General features: G+C 40.6%; 1 long non-coding RNA gene across 2 annotated transcripts in view; it reads right to left on the bottom strand.

Annotated features, from left to right (window-relative positions):
- Positions 1 to 15,584, bottom strand: part of LOC100849053 (uncharacterized) — a 35,431-nt gene that overhangs the window by 506 nt on the left and 19,341 nt on the right. Inside the window, exons 5-6 of one of the 2 annotated variants that reach the window (XR_009490744.1) lie at positions 9,179 to 9,295; positions 2,642 to 2,885 (exon numbers count right to left, since the gene is read on the bottom strand). This is a non-coding gene — a long non-coding RNA (uncharacterized lncRNA). The remainder of the gene's footprint in view (positions 1 to 2,641; positions 2,886 to 9,178; positions 9,296 to 15,584) is intronic. The other variant, XR_009490743.1, reaches the window with a different exon arrangement.

Here is a 15,584-nt window from a genome sequence, read left to right as displayed (position 1 = left end):
TTTTTCAAATTCTTTTCCCATTTAGGTTACTGAAGAATACTGAGCAAGTTTTCCTGTGCTGTGCAGTGGGTCCATGTTGGTTGTCTGTTTTAAATACAGCCGTGTGGATATATCAATCCAAACTCCTGGTCTGTCCCTTCTACCCACACCCGCTCCTGGAACCATAAATTCACCCTCTGAGGCTATGGGTCTGTCTCTGTTTCATAGACCAGTTCATTTGTATCCATTGCTTAGATCCCATGCGTAAGTGATATATTTTTCTTTCTCTGTCTGACTTACTTCATGTAGTATGATAATCTCTAGGCCCATCCATGTTACTACAAATGGCATTGTTTCATTTTGCATGGCTGAATAATATTTCTCTGTATGCGTGGACCACGTTTTCTTTACCCATTTCTCTGCTGACGGACATCTAGGTTGCTTCCACGTCTTGCTATTGTAAGCAGTGCTGCAGCGATCGCTGGGTGGCACGCACACTCGGTTTTCTGTGGCTGTATGCCCGAGCGTGGCGGTGCTGCGCCTTACGCAGCTCTAGTTGTAGTTTTTGAGGAGCCTGCACATTGCTCTCCACGGTGGCTGAGCCAGTTACGTTCCCACCAGCAGCGCAGTGGGGCTCTCATTTCTCCACACCCTCTCCAGCACTTACTGTTCGTAGATTTTTTGATGGTGGCCATTCTGACTGGTGGGAGGTGGTATCTCATTGTAGTTTTGATTTGCATTTCTCTAAAAACTAGTGGTTTTGAACATCTTTTCGTGTGCTTCTTGGCTACCTGTTCGTCTTCTTTGGAGAAATGTCTATTTAGGGCTTCTTCCCACGTTTCGACTGTGTTGTTTGTTTGTATGGTATTGAGCCACGTGAGCTGTTTGTAAATTTTGGAGACTAAGCCTCTGTCGTTCACATCATTTGCAAATATTAAGAACATAATTTTTCTATTCAGACTAGATTACATTATTATTTAGCACAGTGTTGCTTATGTATCACTTTATCTATTTGAGTAGAAAACTATACTTCTCACATGCTCATGTTTTTTTTTTCTCTTTTCACGAGACCCTGATCATATAGCACAACATTTATTTCTGAAATAATTCAGCCCAATCTAACTTCTTGACCCCCATTTCCCACCACTCACCGCCACAGAGATTGTATTTTAGCCTCACGAATGCACTTACCATTCCATGATGTTCTGTGTACAATCTTAATCTGCAGATTGCCTTGCTTAAATAATCTTTATTTTGAATCAGTCTGATAAAATTAACTAGAAGTAGAGAAGGAATCATCAGAAAAAAATTTTGCCTTGGATTTTACAGTTTCTCTTGATACTCAAGGGCTGCATCTCCACTTGTACTGCAAAAGGCATTTCCTTTTAAGCATATGTGAGTTGGGTGTTGCTCCAGAGAAATTCAGGTTTGGAAAGCCTAATACCTCTTGATCACTGGCTGCCTTTCAGTAAATTTTATATAAAATTTTCCTTCTGATTGCTAGTTTTTGAGATCCTCAAAAGGACGTCACTTGGGGAAGTTTCCCCATATTCTGACATTCTATAATTTCTACCATTGTACTTACCATACAGTGACACTTTTGCTTGAGAAAAAAAAATCAATAGTGTTGGTATAACTTTTAGCTTGGAGATTTACCTCTGTTATTCCCACTGCTTCATAGCTTAGACCTAAGGTTTCCTTGGCTTTTCCTTCATTTCTTCACATTATTTGGGCATTTTGTTCTCCTTTCCATTATCCTATCAGAACAGTGGCTGACTTGATCTCAGATATTTGTGCTTCCGTATTTAGTTAGCAATGTCTATTCTCAACTGATGCTTGAAGTAGAGGAAAGTATTAACTAGGTATCAGTGTTCTCACCCAAGTATCCATGATGTCCTAGAACCAGAAATATTTGAGACTAGGATTTGCTTTCCTCTTTTTTTCCTCAACTCTCTTGTTCCTTCTTTCAACTCCAAGATTCCAGGTCCTAGCCATTCAATTCTTTCTTGTTATTTCCTAAATCTCTCTATGTCTCTGTTGTAGAACACATGGACGAATCGCTGTGTCTTTAATGTTAACTTTGTACTTCTGAATTGTTCTTATGACTCCGTTGATCCTTGAGCCTGGACCTGTGCTATGGCCACTGGGAGGAAAGGGCAGATGCATCTTCCATGAAAGTTCTCTGATTCTGTGATGGTGATGTCAACTGGAGATAAAGTTTGCCCTTTAGATGTAAAGTAGTAGGTATGGAAGAAGTAAGAACATAGCTTTATTTAAAAGTTTTATTATCTTTTCCAACTTCCCAGTTAACACCCCCAAATCTTGTTTTCTGAACCACTGAAAATACTAAAGGTCCTGAGCTTTAAGATTCAACTGCTCTAAAATTTTGAGAAGTAAAGTTACGAGCTTCAGCGTTTGAATATCCCTATGCCTGATAACAATCTTTATAAAGTTTTTTTTGTTGTTGTTGTTTTTCAGAGGACTATCTATTGAATTAAACAGACCTGAGCCAGAAAATCATGTATCTTTTATCTTATTCTCTTATGAGATGTGAATATAAAAATATCCTGTAATATAAAACACCTTTGCTACAGAAGGTTATCTACATTTGCATAGAAACCCATGTAGAAAACAGCAGTTAGGGCCGAGTGTATTCAGTTACCTATAATTGCAGCTTAGAGATGACACCGTTTACACTTAATTCTGATCAAAACCTTAGTTCTTCAAACAGGATTCACAGCAGAAGACAACACTTTCTGATTCACCAGGGGAGAAATGAGATGCCTACCACGTCTTCGTCATCTGCTGTATTTCGCTTTGTACAACCAGTTGATCAAGGTCGATGTCACACACAGCTCCAAAAGGGTGAATAGGAACAAATAGTTTGAAAGGATTTTACCAGCTCTCTGTTTTCAAAAGGAAAATGTCATTCTTAGATTTCTTTACATGTTAGCACTTAAAAAAATAAAAGTATAATAAAATTTCAGGAAGATGAAAAAGAGAATAGAAAAACTGTTCATTATATTCTCGCACCCTCAACCACTATGGTTTTATATATATATATATATATATATATATATATATATATATAAATTACATATAATTATATATGGTTACATATACATACGGTTACATATATATACCATACTATGGTTACTAGTTAGTTAACTAGTTCCACAGCATATATTAGCTTCCATTTTGATGAATTTTTCTTATTTCTATAATGAAAATGATTTTACAGTAATTGGGATATATAGTATACCACGTATACCACATCAATACATGGTTACATATATACATGTCTAGTCAAGGCTGTGGTTTTCCCAGTGGTCATGTATGGATGTGAGAGTTGGACTATAAAGAAAGCTGAGCACCGAAGAATTGATGCTTTTGAACTGTGGTGTTGGAGAAGACTCTTGAGAGTCCCTTGGCCTGCAAGGAGATCCAACCAGTCCATCCTAAAGGAAATCAGTCCTGGGTGTTCACTGGAAGGACTGATGTTGAAGCTGAAACTCCAATACTTTGGTCACCTGATGCAAAGAGCTGACTCACTAGAAAAGACCCTGATGCTGGGAAAGATTGAAGGTGGGAGGAGAAGGGCACAACAGAGGATGAGATGGTTGGACGGCATCACCGACTCAATGGACATGAGTTTGGGTAGGCTCTGGGAGTTGGTGATGGACAGGGAGGCCTGGTGTGCTGCAGTCCATGGGGTGCGGGGGTTGCAGAGTCGGACACGACCGAGCAGCTGAACTGAACATATATACATATATATTGATGATAACTGATGACTATTGAGGGTGATTTTAAGGTGACAAATTTCACCAAATGAATAATAAGAATCATTGTGGTTTCCTCTGTTATTGGGTATATTATCAGTACATTTTCATGAGGCTAATGGACTTCTGAAGAAGATGGAATTGAGACATTTGGGTTCAGTGTTACAGAATTTATTTAATGGAGAGATGTTTAAAATCAGGCCTGTTGTTAGAAAAGGGTCATAAGGAGGAAGTGACAGTGAAGGAAGAGGAGGTTTGCATTGGTGACTTAGCTCAACACAAGGACTTAGGTGTTGGGGGTAGGCGGAACAGACCCATATCCTTGCAAGGTATTTGGGTTGGAAACAAGAATACAGAATCTGTAATTCTGAAAACCAAAACCTGAAGGACCCTTGTGACAAGGCCACCATGGGTTATGGGGATGAGTTTTCAATACTGACACCATTTAATAGTATCTGAACCCATGACTTCAGATGAAGGTAAATTGAAAGTGGTCAAACAGAAGATGGCAAGAGTGAACACTGACATTCTAGGAATCAGCGAACTCAAACGGACCAGAACGGGCGAATTTAACTCAGATGATCATTATATCCACTACTGTGGGCCAGAATCCCTTAGAAGAAATGGAGTAGCCCTCACAGTCAACAAAAGAGTCCAAAATGCAGTACTTGGGTGCAATCTCAAAAATGACAGAATGATCTCTGTTTGTTTCCAAGCAAACCATTCAATATCACAATAATCCAAGCCTATGCCCCAACCAGTAAAGCTGAAGAAGCTGAAGTTGAACAGTTCTATGAAGACCTACAAGATCTTCTAGAACTATAACCAAGAAAAGATGTCATTTTCATCATAGGGGACTGGAATGCAAAACTAGGAAGTCAAGAGATCCCTGGAGTAACAGGCAAGTTTGACCTTGGAGAACAAAATGAAGCAGGGCAAAGACTAAGAAAGTTTTGCCAAGACAACACACTGGTCTCAGCAAACACCATCGTCCAACAACACAAGAGAAGACTCTGCACATGGACATCACCAGATGGGCGATACGGAAATCAGAGTGATTATATTCTCTGCAGTCGAAGATGGAGAAGCTCTATACAGTCAGCAAAAACAAGACCGGGAGCTGACTGTGGCTCAGATCATGAACTCCTTATTGCCAAATTCAGACTTCAGTTGAAGAAGGTAGCGAAAACCACTAGATCATTCAGGTATGACCTAAATCAAATCCCTTACAATTATACAGTGGAAGTGAGAAATAGATTCAAGGGATTAGATCTGATAGAGTGCCTGAAGAACTATGGACAGAGGTTTGTGACATTGTACAGGAGACAGAGATCAAGGCCATCCCCAAGAAAAAGAAATATAGTATAAAAGGCAAAATGGCTGAGGAGGCCTTACAAATAGCTGAGGAAAGAAGAGATGTTAAAGGGAAAGAGGAAAAGGAAAGATATACCCATTTGAAAGCAGAGTTCTAAAGAATAGCAAGGAGAGATAAGAAAGCTTCCCTCAGTGATCAGTGCAAAGGAATAGAGGAAAACGATAGAATGGGAAAGACTAGAGATCTTTTCAAGAAAGAGATACCAAGGAACATTTCATGCAAAGATGGGCACAATAAAGAACAGAAATGGTGTGGACCTAACAGAAGCAGAAGAGATTAAGAAGAGCTGGCAAGAATACATAGAAGAACCGTACAAAACAGATCTTCATGACACAGATAACCACGATGGTGTGATCACTCACCTAGAGCCAGACATCCTGGAATGTGAAGTCAAGCAGACCTTAGGAAACATCACTACAAAGTGAGTGGAGGTGATGGAATTCCAGCTGAGCTCTTTCAAATCTTGAAAGAGGATGCTGTGAAAATGCTGCACTCAATATGCCAGCAAATTTGGAAAGCTCAGCAGTGGCCACAGGACTGGAAAAGGTCAGTTTTCATTCCAATCCCAAAGAAAGGCAATGCCAAAAACTGTTCAAACTACTGCACAACTGCACTCATCTCACACACTAGCAAAGTAATGCTCAACATTCTCAAAACTAGGTTTCTACAGTACGTGAACTGAGGACTTCCAGATGTTCAACCTGGATTTAGAAAAGGCAGAGGAATCAGAGGTCAAATTGCCAACATCTGTTGGATCATAGAAAAAGCAAGAGAGTTCCAGAAGAACATCTACTTCTTCTTCATTGACTATGCTAAAGCCTTTGACTCTGTGGATCACAACAAACTGTGGAAAATCCTTGAAGAGATGGGAATACCAGACCACCTTACCTGCCTCCTGAGAAATCTGTAGGCAGGTCAAGATGCAACAGTTAGAACCAGACGTGGGACAACAAACTGGTTCCAAATCAGGAAAGGACAATATTCAAGGCTGATATTGTCACTCTCCTTATTTAACTTATATTCAGAATACATCATGCGAAATGCTGGGCTGGATGAAGCACAAGCTGGAATCAAGATTGCTAGGAGAAATATTAATAACCTCAGATATGCAGATAACACCATCCTTATAGCAGAAAGTGAAGAAGAACTAAAGGGCATCTTGATGAAAGTGAAAGAGGAGAGTGAAAAAGCTGGCTTAAAACTCAACATTCAAAAAACTAAGACTCACGGCTTCTGGTCCCATCACTTCATGGCAAATAGATGGGGAAATAATGGAAACAGTGACAGATTTCATTTTCTTGGGCTCTAAAATCACTGCAGTTGGTGACTGCAACCATGAAATTTAAAGACACTTGCTCCTAGGAAGAAAACCTATGACAAACTAGACAGCATATTGAAAAGCAGAGACATTACTTTATTGATAAAGGTCCATATAGTCGAAGGTATGGCTTTTCCAGTAGTCGTGTATGGATGTGAGAGTTGGACTCTAAAGAAAGCTGAGTGCTGAAGAACTGTGGTGTTGGAGAAGACTCTTAAGAGTTCCTTGGACAGCAAGGAGATCCAACCAGTTGATCCTAAAGCAAATCAGTCCTGAATGGTCATTGGAAGCACTGATGTTGAAGCTGAAGCTATAATATTTTGGCTACTTGATGTGAAGAGCTGACTCATTGGAAAAGTCCCTGATGGTGGGAAAGATTGAAGGCAGGAGGAGAAGGGGATGACAGAGGATGAGATGGCTGGATGGCATCACCGACTCGATGGACATGAGTTTGAGCAAGCTCTGGGAGTTGATGATGGACAGGGAAGCCTGGCGTGCTTCAGTCCATGGAGCTGCAAAGAGTCGGACACAACTGAGTGACTGAACTGAACTGAAGCCATGACAGTGGAAATTACAGGTATGCTGGGGGACTCCTAAGATGTTCCAGGATGTATCAACTAGAGGTATAGAGTCAGTATTGAACTTAAGGCTCCCAATGTTCTTGAATAAATTGAGAGAATAAACTGGGATTGGACCTCAACAAGATCTCAGATTTATTGCTAATATGAACAATGGAGGGTCAAGAGATGAATTTGAAAAATGAAACAGTTAAGGTTGTGATTGTACTCCAATCCAGTAAAATGAACATTCTTATGTAAAAATAATCTGAAGCAATATGCAGAGGTTTACATTTATTTACAATTTCACTTTAAGTTTTCCTTCAGGGTAAGCATCATAAAATATTAACATCCTGTACACCAATAAGACAGTTCTTTGATGTGCCATTTAATTGATTTCTCTTAAGGGTCAATTTCGTGTAGTGAAATAATTTGGAATTTAAGCCACCCTGATTAGTTCATCAGGATGGCCATCCTGACAAGTTCAGCAAGGGACCAGCCCTGTGGCCCTTAGCAAGTAGTTTAACATTTCTTAGAGTTGTTTCTTAAAGTGAATCAGACATAAATCATTCCCTGAAGAAGTCTGCTATCCCAATTACTGTAGCCATTTTCATTATGTAGAAATAAGAAAAATTCAGCAAAACGCAAACTAACATAAGTTTTGGAACTAGTTAATTACTCAACAGTTTGGGATTTTGAAGTAAGGAGCTGCTACTGCTAAGTCACTTCAGTCGTGTCCGACTCTGTGTGACCCCACAGACAGAAGCCCACCAGGCTTCCCCATCCCTGGGATTCTCCAGGCAAGAACACTGGAGTGGGTTGCCATTTCCTCCTCCAATGCGTGAAAGTGAAAAGTGTAAGTGAAGTCGCTCAGTCGTGTCCGACTCTTAGCGACCCCATGGAGTGCAGCCTACCAGGCTCCTCTGTCCATGGGATTTTCCAGGCAAGAGTACGGAGTGCGGTGCCAGAGCATGCTGAAAAAACAGGCAATATCCAATGGGCTCTATTCAGAAAAGTTGGTTTCTAGGTCTTGGTTGAAGGCCCAGCTGTTTCAGCCTCTGTCAAGCCCTGGGTAGATGGGATAGAGCAGAAGAGGGAATCTACAGAGAAGACTTCCGTTCCTACACAACTTGCTTAGGACTGACTTCCATCTTCTTTCCCCTCTTAGCTTCTCCTCTGTGTAGAAACAAACCTATACAGATAAGAGCATGTATGTCTGCCCAGCGTCCCACATGCATCGAAACGGACATACACGGATACTGAACTGCAAACACAAACATACTTAAACAGACTCACACAGACCTGCTGACAGACAGACACGGAGCAGGCAATGCAAGAATGTCCACAGCCATGTGCACAGAGGGCCGAGTACACCTGTGTTCCAGGCTGCTTGCATCCACAGGACTTAGCTTTATTCTGTCGACAGACTATATTGACAAAATATATACAGCCCAATAGTGAACGTAAATTCTCGGATATTACAAGTACATAGGATATTATTTCTTTCACTCAAGATCAAATCTTGCTATAATTACCTTGATCTTCTAAGGCCTGAGAAAGTTGGCCTCAGAGATGCAGGTAACTGAGAGGAACTGACCTACCTATCATAAAACTATCTTGGTTACAAGGTGGGGCTGGAATTCAATATAATGGTAAGTCACTCGAAATATAGCTATTAATGTTTATGAGACATTCCATGTGGTCACTCGTGGTTTTGGGGCATCTGAGGTTTAGGAATGTGGTATATCCTGGTGGCGAGTGGTAAATTATCTACTCGCCAGTTCAGGAGATGCAGGTTCAATCCCTGGATTGGGATGATCCCCTGGAGAAGAAAATGGCAACCCACTCAAGTATTCTTGCCTGGGGAATCCCACGGACAGAGCAGCACGGCGAGGCTACCGTCCACAGGGCACAAGAGAGTCAGGCACGACTCCGTGACTAATGGCAACAGCAGGTGCAGGAATACAGGCCACAGTCCGAGCTGTGCTGAGAGCAGGTGCATGCGCAGAAGAGTGCGCTACTGACGAAGGCCGGTGCATGCGCAGAAGACTGCGCTACTGACGAAGGCCACCTCCACATCTTGAAAAGTGCATACTCTGGTAAATCACTAAAGGATTTAGAATGTAATTGTAAATTTGTGATGAAATTCTCATAGAAACCCGGTACTTACATGTGGCCAAACAGATTTTTTAGCTAAACCAAAGATTAAAAATTCAAGACATAGTAAAAGCAGACCGATCACCGCGCTGCAGGCACTCAAGACATTCAATACTATAGAACAGGTCATCTGAAACAGATAAGAAGAGTCACCAGGTCATTGGAAGTTAAGTATATTCAAGTAGAAGATTTATATAAATTCTGATCTTTCCAGAATGGTAAGGTCATTAAAAGGACAGTCAAAACTGCAGATTTTTCAGAATATCAGTAAGACTGAACTTTTGATGTGAAAGTGAAAGTCGCTCAGTCCTGTCTGACTGTTTGCAGCCCCATGGACTAGAGCCCGCCAGGCTCCTCTGTCCATGTAAGTCTCCAGGCAAGAAAACTGGAGAGGGTAGCCCTTCCCTTCTCCAGGGGATCTTCCCAAGCCAGGAAGCGAACCAGGGGCTCCTGCATTGCAGGCAGATTTTATAGTACTTATATATTTATTCCTTCAAGGACAATAACTATTGAATGTCTTATCTGCACCACGCAAACAGTGCTCTTTGTGAATAAAGAGATAGAAAAGACATGGTCTCTGAACTCAAGGAGCTTTCAGACTAATGAGTAAGACAAACAAGTGCATGTTAAATGTGAATAGAATATTAGAAAGAGGTTAACTCTATAAGCAAAACCAGAGTGCCTCCACGGGTCAGATAACAAGGGAGTTAATATTCCAGGAGTTTGCCATGGTTCATTTTATAGTGCAAAAAAGGGGAGCTGAGGGAAACTGTTAGAGAGACAGATGCTATCTAGATAGAGATTTAGGGTTTTATCTTGAAAAATCGTGGGAAGTTACATTGCTGGGCCGGCCTACTCTGGTTTCAGGCCATATTCTTTTCAGACTATGTACTCAAGACAATATCTATGGAAAATGCTGCTGCATAATGACATTTTGTTCGTGTATGATGTCAGAGAGGTGCTAAGATGTGATACTGCTATAGGAGACAGTATCGTATCCTTATTTTATTGTCCTAATTTGCATCAGTAGGATTTACTTTTATCTTACATAAATTAGATAATGGGCAGGATAAAGTAATGGATTCTGGAACTTATTTCACCAGATAGATTATAGTTTATTGCTGTCCATGGTTGTACAGTGATCTCAGCTTATTCTTTTGGGAAAAAAAATCTGCTTTTAAAAAGACAATCACAATGAAATAATATATTCATTATTTCATTCTTATAATCTAGATGTTCAAAATCATTGCTTAGTAAATTATAGTACAGAAATATAATTCAATCTTGATCTTTAAAAATTGGACTGTATTTGCTTTACGATGTGTTAGTTTCTGCTGCACAACCACGAGACTCGGCTGCGTGTATACGCTATCCCCTCCCTCTGGGGCCTCTGCCCAGCGCCCACCCCACCCCTCTCCGGCACCGCAGAGCGCTGAGCGGAGCTCCCTGGGCTGCGCAGCAGGCTCCCAGCAGCGATTCCGCGCCCGGTCGCGAATGTCTGTCAATGCTCCTCTCTCAGCCCGTCCTGTCCTCCTTCCTCCACTGTCCCGACTTCTGTCCTCTAGGTGTGTGAGTCTGTTCCTGTCCTGCAGTAATTCATCAGTGCCATTTATTTTTAGGTTCCATGGATATGCATTAACGTACAATATTGTTTTTCTCTGACTTACTTCACTCTGGGTGACAGACTCTAGGCTCATCTGCATCACGACAAATGACCCAACTTTGCTCTTTTTATGGCTGAGTAACATTCCACTGTATGTATGTTCCGCATCTTCCTTATCCAGTCATCTGTCAGTGGGCATTTAGGTCACTTCCATGTCTTGGCCATTGTAAATAATGTTGCAATGAACACCGAGGTACATGTGGTCTTTTTGAATTATGGTTTTCTCAAGGTATATGCCCAGTGGTGGGACTTCTGGGTCATATGACCATTTTATTTATTTTTTTTTAAAGAACCCCCATACTGCTCTCCACAGGGGCTGTATCAATTTACCTTCCCAAGAGGAATTTACATTTACAAGAGGGTTCCCTTTTCTTCATATCTTCTCCAGCATGTACTGTCTGTAGACTTTTTGATGAGGCCATTCTGACCGGCGTGAGGTGGTACCTCACTGTAGTTTTGATTTCCATTTCTCTCATAATGAGCAATGTTGAGCATCTTTTCCTGTGTTTGTTGGCTATCTGTATGTCTTCTTTGAAGAAATATCTGTTTAGGTCTTCCGCCCATTTTTTTTTTTTTGACTAGGATGTTTGTTATTTTTTGCTATTGAACTACATGAACTAACTGCTTGTATAGTTTGGAGATTAATCCTTTGTTTGGAAATATCTTCTCCCATTCCAAGCTTTGTCTTTTAAGTCATGTTTATGGTTTTCTTGGCTGTGTAAAGCCTGTTAAGTTTAATTAGTGCCTCTTAGTTCATTTTTGTTTTTATTCTCATTACTCCAGGAGGTGGGTCAAAAAGGACCTTGCTGGGATTTATGTCAAAGAGTGTTCTGCCTGTAAAGCATAGGCAGCATAAAACTCTCTAAGAGTTTTAGAGTGTCTGGTCTTACATTTAGGTCTTTAATCCATTTTGAGTTATGTTTGTGTATGGTGTTAGGCAGTGTTCTAACTTCATTTTTTACATGTAGCTGTGTGGTTTTCCCAGCACTTCGTATTGAAGAGGCTGTCTTTTCTCCGTTGTATATTCTTGACTCCCTTGTCATAGATTAGGTGGCTGTGTGTGGGTTTATCACTGGGCATGCTGTCCTGTTACACTGATCTGTATTTCTGTTTTTGTGCCAGTGCCTGCTGCTGCTGCTAAGTCGCTTCAGTCATGTCTGACTCTGTGCGACCCCACAGACGGCAGCCCACCAGGCTCCCCCGTCCCTGGGATTCTCCAGGCAAGAACGCTGGAGTGGGTTGCCATTTCCTTCTCCAATGCAGGAAAGTGAAAAGTGAAATTGAAGTCACTCAGTCGTGTCCAACTCTTTGCGACCCCATGGACTGCAGCCTACCAGGCTTCTCCATCCATGGGATTTTCCAGGTAAGAACACTGGAGTGGGGTGCCATCGCCTTCTCCGATGCCAGTGCCATACTGTCTTGATTACTGTAGCTTTGTAGTATAGCCTGAAGTCAGGGAGCCTAAATTCTCCAGCTCTTTTTATCTTTATCAACATTACTTTGGCTACTTTAGTTTTTGTTTCCACACAAACTAAACTTTTTTGTTCTAATTCTGTGAAAAGTGCCAGTGGTTATTTTTTTTTATATAATTTATTTATTTTATAATTGAAGGATAATTGCTTTACAGAATTTTGTTGTTTTCTGTCAAACTTCAACATGAATCAGCCATAGGTAAACATATATCCCCTCCCTTCTGAACCTCTCTCCCATCTCCCTCCCCATCCCACCCCTTTAGGTTGATACAGAGCCCCTGTTTGAGTTTCCTGAGCCATAGAAAATAGACTTATGGACATCAGGAGAGGGGACGAGAGGGTGAGATGTATGCAGAGAGTAACGTGGAAACTTATGTTACCATATGAAAATAGCCAATGGGAATTTCTGTATAGCCACTGGTTATTTGATAGAGACACGACTGAGCGACTTCCCTTTCACTTTTCACTTTCATGCATTGGAGAAGGAAATGGCAACCCACTCCAGTATTCTTGCCTGGAGAATCCCAGGGATGGGGGAGCCTGGTGGGCTGCTGTCTGTGGGGTCACACAGAGTCGGACATGACTGAAGTGACTTAGCAGCAACAGCACTTAATTTGTAGATGCTTTGGGTAGTATAGTCATTTTTATAATAATGATTTTTCCAATCCAAGAACATGATATAATCTCTCCATCCTTTTGTTTCATATTTGATTTTCTTCTTATAGTTTTCTGAGTATGAGTCTTTTGCCTTCTTAGGTAGGTCTAATCATAGTCATTTTATTCTTCTTGTCGCAGTGGTAAATGGGATTGTCTTCCTAATTTCTCTTTCTGATATTTTGTTTCCAGTGTATAGGAATGCAAGAGGTTTCTGTGTGTTAATTTTATATCCCGCAGAGTCACTAAACTTTAACTTTACTAAATTCATTGATTGGCTCTAGTACTTTTCTGGTGGCCTCCTTAGGGTTTTCTATATATAGCATCATGTCCTCTGCAGAGAGTGACCGTTTTACTTCTTTTCCAATTGGATTACTTTTCTTTTTCTTCTCTGACTGCCATAGCCAGGACTTCCAAAACTATGTTGAATAACAGTGCCAAGAGTGGACTGACACCCTTGTCTTATTTCTGATCTTACAGGAAATGCTCTCAGTTTTTCGCCATAGAGAATGATGCTTTCCATGGGTTTGTCATAGTTGGTCTTGATTATGTCAAGGTAGGTTCCCTCTTTGCCCACTTTTCTGGAGAGTTTTTATCATAAATGGGTACTGAATTGTGTCGAAAGCTTTTTCTGCATCTATTGAGATGATCATATGGTTTTTATTTTTCAACTTGTTAATATGGTGTATCACACTGATTGCTCTACGTATCTTGAAAATCCTTGCACTCCTTAGGATAAATCCCACTTGATGGTGTTAATCCTTTTAATGTGCTGTTGGATTCAGTTTCTAGTGCTTTGTTGAGTGTTTTTGCATCTGTGTTCATCAATGGTATTACCCTGTAATTTTCTTTTTTGTGTGATATCTTTGGTTTTGGTAGCCGGCTGATGGAGGCTTCGTAGAATGAATTTGGGAGTGTTCTTCTCTCTGTAATCTTTTTGAAGAGTTCGAGAAGGATAGGTGTAAGCTTTTCTGTAAATGTTTGATAGAATTTGCCTGTGAACCCAGGTGGTCCTGGACTTTTGTTTGTTGGAAGATTTTTAGGCACAGTTTCAATTCCATTGCTTGTGATTGGTCTGCTCTTATCTTCTTTTTCTTCCTGATTCAGTCTTTAGAAGGTTGTACTTTTCTAAGAATTTGTCCATTTCTCCCAGGTTGTCCATTTAGTGGGCATACAGTTGCTTGCAGAGTCTCCTATGATCCTTTATATTTCTGTGGTATCAGCTGTTAAACTTCTCCTTTTTCCTTTCTAATTTTATTGATTTGGGCCCTCTCCACTTTTTTCTTGCATCTGGCTAAATGCTTATCAATGTTGTTTATCTTTTCAAAGAACCAGTTTTTCATTTCATTGATCTTTTCCATTGTTTTCTTAGTCTCTATTTCATTTATTTTTGCTCTGATGTTTATGATTTCCATCTGCATTGAAATGCAATGCAGTATCTTTTTCCATTCCCTCATTTTCACTCTGTATGTGTCCCTAGGCCTGAAGTGGGTCTCTTGTAGACAGCACATAAATGGGTCTTATTCTTGTTTCCACTGCGTCAATCTGTCTTTTGGTTGGAACATTTAATCTATTTAAGGTAATTGTCAATATGCATGTTCCTATCAGACTTTTCTGAATTGTTTTGGGTTTCTTCTCGTAGGTCTTTTCCTTCTCTCGTGTTTCCCACCTAGAAAAGTTCCTTTAGCATTTGTTGGAAAGCTGGGTTGGTGGTGGTGAATTCTCTTAGCTTTTGCTTATCTGTAAAACTTTTGCTTTCTCCATTGAATATGAATAAGATCCTTGCTGGGTAATCTTGGTTGTGGATTTTCCCCTTTCATCGCTTTAAATATATCATGCCATCCCCTCTGGTCTGCTGAGTTTCTGCTGAAAAATCAGCTGATAACTCATGGGGAGTCCCTTGTATATTTGTTGCTTTTCTGTGGCTGCTTTAATATTTTTCATTGTATTTAATTTTTGTTTGATTAATATTTGCCTTGACATGTTTCTCCTTGGGTTTATCCTATATGGGACTCTCTGCACTTCCAGGACTTGGGTTGACTATTTCCTTTCCCATGTTAGGGAAGTTTTTGGCTGTAACCACTTCAAGTGTTTTCTCAGACCATTTCTCTTCCTCTTCTCCTTCTGGGACCCCTATGATTCTATTGTTGGTGCAGTTGATGTTGTCCCAGGGTCTCCGACACTGTCCTCATTTCTGTTCGTTTTATTCTGCTTCACCATTACGTCCTGCAGCTCACTTATCCATATTTTTTCCTAAGCTATTCTGCTGTTGGCTTCCTCTCGTGCAGTTTTCATTTCAGTTATTGTGCTGTGCATCACTCTCTGTTTGTTCTTTAGTTCTTCCAGGTCCTTGTTAACATTTCTTGTATCATCTCAATCTGTGCCTCCATTGTGTTTCTGAGGTCTTGGATCATCTTTACTAATATTACTCTGAATTCTTTTTCAGGTAGATTGCCTATTTCCTCTTCATTTATTTGCTCTTGTGGGTTTTTACCTTGCAACTCCATCTGCAACATATTTCTCTGTCCTCTCATTTTGTCTAAATTACTGTCTGTGGTCACAGTTCCTCTTGCTCCTGTTGTCTCTTCCCTCTTGGGTAAGCTTGGTCCAGGAGCTTGTAGTCTTCCGAG

Source organism: Bos taurus, chromosome 15, assembly GCF_002263795.3.
Source record: "Bos taurus isolate L1 Dominette 01449 registration number 42190680 breed Hereford chromosome 15, ARS-UCD2.0, whole genome shotgun sequence".
Classification (NCBI taxonomy): domain Eukaryota; kingdom Metazoa; phylum Chordata; class Mammalia; order Artiodactyla; family Bovidae; genus Bos; species Bos taurus.
This window is presented reverse-complemented; position numbering and strand designations above follow the sequence as displayed.